This window comes from Sardina pilchardus, chromosome 5 (genome assembly GCF_963854185.1).
Source record: "Sardina pilchardus chromosome 5, fSarPil1.1, whole genome shotgun sequence".
In the NCBI taxonomy this organism is placed as follows: Eukaryota; Metazoa; Chordata; class Actinopteri; order Clupeiformes; family Clupeidae; genus Sardina; species Sardina pilchardus.
In genome coordinates, this window is record NC_084998.1 from 27,614,787 (window position 1) to 27,619,786 (window position 5,000).

The following is a 5,000-nucleotide window of genomic DNA, read 5'->3' on the forward strand; positions in this document are numbered from 1 at the left end:
AATCAATGTGCAACTATGAATGTGTGTGTGTGTGTGTGTGTGTGTGTGTGTGTGTGTGTGTGTGTGCAGTCTTCAGAATGGTGTTGACAGAGCAAATGAAAAAGTTTGCTCTGCCATGACGTGTACTCCAGTGTGTGTGTGTGAGAGAGAGAGAAAGAGAGAGAGAGAGTGTGTGTGTGTATCTCCCAGTGTGGTGCCTTTTAGTCGGGATGCTTGAGTGACTTTTCTGCTTAACGAGGTGATCGGGATGGACTGTTTGTTTGTGGGGATTTAACAGCCGATAAACAAACGCATATGGACACACACACGTACGTACACACACACATGCACACTTTTTTGCCTAAATTGCTTAAGTGTTGATGTGCATTCAGTTTATTTGCTTGTTTACTTACCATAGAGATGGGTGATGCTTAGGTAAACAAAATACAACAAATAACTAAGACTACGCAAAGCTCTTATCAAAATAAAACAAAACAAAAACTTAAAGAGTATAATTATGAGTAAAAAAGTCAATAGCTATGCTTGACTGGCCGCTGTGTGTGCGGTGTGTGTGTGTGTGTGTGTGTGTTTGCAGCGTGTGAGTGTGTGTCTGTCTGTGTGCGTGTGTGTGTGCCTATGATGTTGAAGTAAAGCCCCTCAGTTTGGAGGCCATTAGGCAGGGATCCTGCTGGCCAGTGGCTAGCGTTTCCTACTGTTCTCTATGGTTCCCCAGCATAACGCATAACGCACAACGCTTAACGCACAACGCTAGCCTTGTTCTCTATGGGTCTGCTGGTTTCCTACTGTTCTCTATGGTTCACCAGCATAACGCACAACACTTAACGCACAACGCTAGCCTTGTTCTCTATGGGTCGGCAGGTTTCATACTGTTCTCTATGGTTCACCAGCATAACGCATAACGCACAAAACTTAACGCACAACGCTAGCCTTGTTCTCTATGGGTCGGCAGGTTTCATATTGTTCTCTATGGTTCACCAGCATAACGCATAACGCACAAAACTTAACGCACAACATAGCCTTGTTCTCTATACTGTAGGTCGGCAGGTTTCCTACTCTTCTCTATAGGTCTGCCGGTTTCCTACTGTTCTCTATGGTTGACCAGCGGAACGCACAACGCTTAACGCACAACGCTAGCCTTGTTCTCTATGGGTCAGTAGCGGAGTGGTGGCAGCACTAGTGTAGCACTAGCCTTGAGAGAGCTGAGCGTTGAACTTGAATGGAGTCTGCGTCATTTGATGGCCAGTGAGGATGGAGTCTGCATCCTTTAATGACCAGAGAGGATGGAGTTCGCATCCTTTAAAGACCAGAGAGGATGGAGTTTGCAACGTTTACGAACCAGAGAGGATGGAGTCTGCACCCTTCAAGGGCAAGAGAGGATGGAGTCTGCATCCTTTGCAGGTCAGAGAGGATGGAGTCTGCATCCTTTAAAGCTGAAGAGGATGGAGTCTGCATCCTTTATGGACCAGACCAGAGGAAGCATTTAGCTTGTTCTATTGCTCTTGTGGTCAGGGATGCACAATATATGGTCCTATGAGACCCTGGCAACATAAAAATCAGAATTGAATGTTATGCTCTCACCCCACTGGGTGGAGTGTGTGTTGTTGGGTGGAGTGTGTGTTGTTGGGTGGAGTGTGTGTTGCTGGGTGGAGTGTGTGTTGTTGAGTGGAGTGTGTGTTGTTGGGTGGAGTGTGTGTCGCTGGATGGAGTGTGTGTGCTCCCATCTCTGCTTTGGTGTGAAATGGATTCTGCGTTATTTTTGGATCCTGGGAAGTAAATCTTTATCAGCAGCAGTTCCTCTGCCACCTTACCAGCAATGATGTGTCAATCATAACCTGTCAGACACAGACACAGAAATACACACACACACACACACACACACAGAGAGACATGCAGAGAGAGAGAGGGAGAGAGAGAGAGAGAATCACACACACACACATGCACAGTTATTTTATTTGTCATTCTAATTTTTTCTCTCTCTCTCTCTCTCTGTACTGTACAGTATGTGTGCTAGTCTGTATATGCAGGCTATTCAGAGGGCCCAAATTGCCTTGCAAAGGCTGACAGCTGACAAGTTTGGGCGGATTCCTCTTCTACCACTCTAAGCACAGAGGCTGAACAAGAGAGACGGAGAGATAGAGAGACAAAGGGAGAGAGAGAACAAGAGAGGGATTCAGAGGAAGATAGAGAGAGACAGAGAAATAGATGAAGAGAGAGTTCTATGGGCTGCAATCCAAACAGAGTCAATGTCTCTTCTGCCTTTGAAGAGAGATGTGTGTGTGTGTGTGTGTGTGTGTGTGTGTGTGTGTGTGTGTGTGTGTGTGTGTGTGTGTGTGTGTGTGTGTGTGTGCGTGTGTGTGTGTGAGAGAGAGAGAGAGAGAGAGAGAGAGAGAGAGAGTGTGTGTGTGTGTGTGTGTGTGTGTGTGTGTGTGTGTGTGTGTGTGTTTCATCTCTGGGTTGTTCCCTTCTATTCAATAAGAGCTTCATCAGCACACTTAAATAAACTCTCCCACCCTTTCTCTCCCCCTCCCTCTCTCTCTCCCTGCCTCTCTCCCCATCTTTCCATTCCTCCCTCCCTCTCTGTCTCCCTCTATATCTCTCACCTCTTCCATCTGTCTCTCTTCCCCTTCTTCTTTCACCTGTTTTTCTTTTTCCCATGTGTCAAATTAGTGCTGACGACTCCACACCCTCTACGAACGGAGGCACACACACACACACACACACACACACACACACAGAGAGAGAGAGAGAGAGGATTATCTGGAGAAAAATGTGACTTGCTTAAAATACTTATTTGTACTGTATCAAAAGTAGATATTTTGCCAATCAACAGATCAGTGCCATCAGAATGAAGATCCTGTGTCACTGTGTCACAATGTAATGGAAATGCTTAAACTGCCAACATAACAGTTTACTCTATAGGTTATGAAAACTCAAAGCTATGAAAGGCTTGTTTTGTCTGTTTGGCATATTTCAACAGTTGTGAAATTGACTTTCCCCGGTAGTGTTATAGTGTGTCCTGTTCTATAATGTGGGGTAGTATGTGCTTTCCAAGAGTGTATGACGTGTTTGTGTAAATTGTACTGTAGGCTATTTGTGTTTGAATGTGTTTTTGTAGATTGAGTAAAAGTGTGCGTTCTGTCAACCTCTTCATTCTGTGCTGTTCCTGCTTCTTAGCCTGGGAGGGTTTTGGAGACGTAAAGAACCTGACTCCTCTCTACCTGACTCACTCTGTTGAACTCATGTCACGCCATCTCACGTCTATAAAGAGCACACGTATATACAGAAAATGGCAATCTAAATTACAACCGGAGATTACACCAGTCATTAGGGTGCACTGATGGGCTTTTCCTTCATTGAATTAGCCACTTTAAACACGTCATCTGCATATTAAGATACATGCGTCATCAGCATGTTCATTTAAATACGCTGTCTCCATGTTAACTTAATGGCTCACGATGTGCTAATACGAGAGAGGACTAATATAAGTCTGGGCCCCAAGGAGGCATTGGGTTACAGGAACCAAACAGCGGGAGGCTGTGTGGCTGTGTCACTAATAAAATGGCCACTCGCCCCTCCTCTTCCCCCTCCCCACCCAGAACTGATTGGGGGGCTGCTAATTAAACCTGACAAGACTAATTAAGCAGACACAAATTAAAACATTAGCGATCCATCTTGTTAAAGCTGCTGTATAATTATCAAGGACCGGAATGAAGCACTCAGTGGGAATGGGGCCGAGTTGAATGAGGTTCCGCTGATGGGGGTTAAAGAATGAGGCCTAAGAGGTCCGCTGATGGGGGTTAAAGAATGAGGCCTAAGAGGTCCGCTGATGGGGGTTAACACGGAACTTCATGTGTGCCAACTACTGGGTGTGGCGCCACATCCACCTCGTCTCACAGACCAGGAGTTCCTTCTTCATCCTGTGCCGTTTCTCCGAAAGGATTACAGGTTCATGACAGAAGCCGTCTGTCAGCAAAATAATTGAAAATGGACCCGTGGTGGATAATAGAAACCGTAGCATGAACTAAATGATTATCTACACAGTTCACTACACATTTACCTATTTTCACTACAGTACACATTTAGATTGCCAGCCTAACTATCCACACGTCTGCTATTATCATCACAATCAAGCCACAAGCCAATATACCCACTAAGCATGATGAACGTGCAGATCATGTCTTTATTGTGTCCTGGACGACTGCACAGCGTGCAAACAATAGGTCGTTTACGGTATTTACGGTATCAGCTATAAGGGCAAACCGTTAAGACAACCTAGGCTGATGATTACTTCAGCCAAATACTGGTGAATATGACACAGATGTTGCTGTTACACATCAGACATAACATTATGTATACATTTCAGCACTATGGATACTAATGGATACACATTAGCACTAAGAATTAGCATTCTCTGGTGTTTATTCTGAGGTGAGTTTGGCAGGAGGCACTATGTTGATATGCACTAGTGTGCTGCTGCAGCAGCATTCGTGTGCTTCCTCAGGATTCTCACCTGCCTGGAGTATTTTTCTGTGTGTGCGTGTGTTTATATGTGTTTATGTGTGTTTGTGTGTGTGTGTATGTCTGTGTGTGTGGTGTGTGTGTGTGTGTGTGTGTGTGTGTGTGTGTGTGTGTGTGTGTGTGTGTGTGTATGTGTGAAAGAGAAAGTGTGTGTGTGTGTGTGTGTGTGTGTGTGTGTGTGTGAAAGGGGGGGGGGGGGTATATGTGTGTGTGTCATCTCTGCCGTGTCAGCATGGAGTCTCTGATGAGATAAGTGCACACCCAGATGCCTTTGATGTGAAAAGTGCACATCTTTTCTGGAGCCGTTCTCGGTAAAGGAGGGCCATCTCTGTGAAATGTCACGGTATTTATCACAGACAAAATGTCAGCTCTCGTCCCCAGCACGGACTCCATGGCTGTGAGACGTGTGTACGGCGCCATCCATCAGAGTCCTTTTATGTTTACAACCGTCATTTAGCATTCTTACACACAAGCAAGGTAAT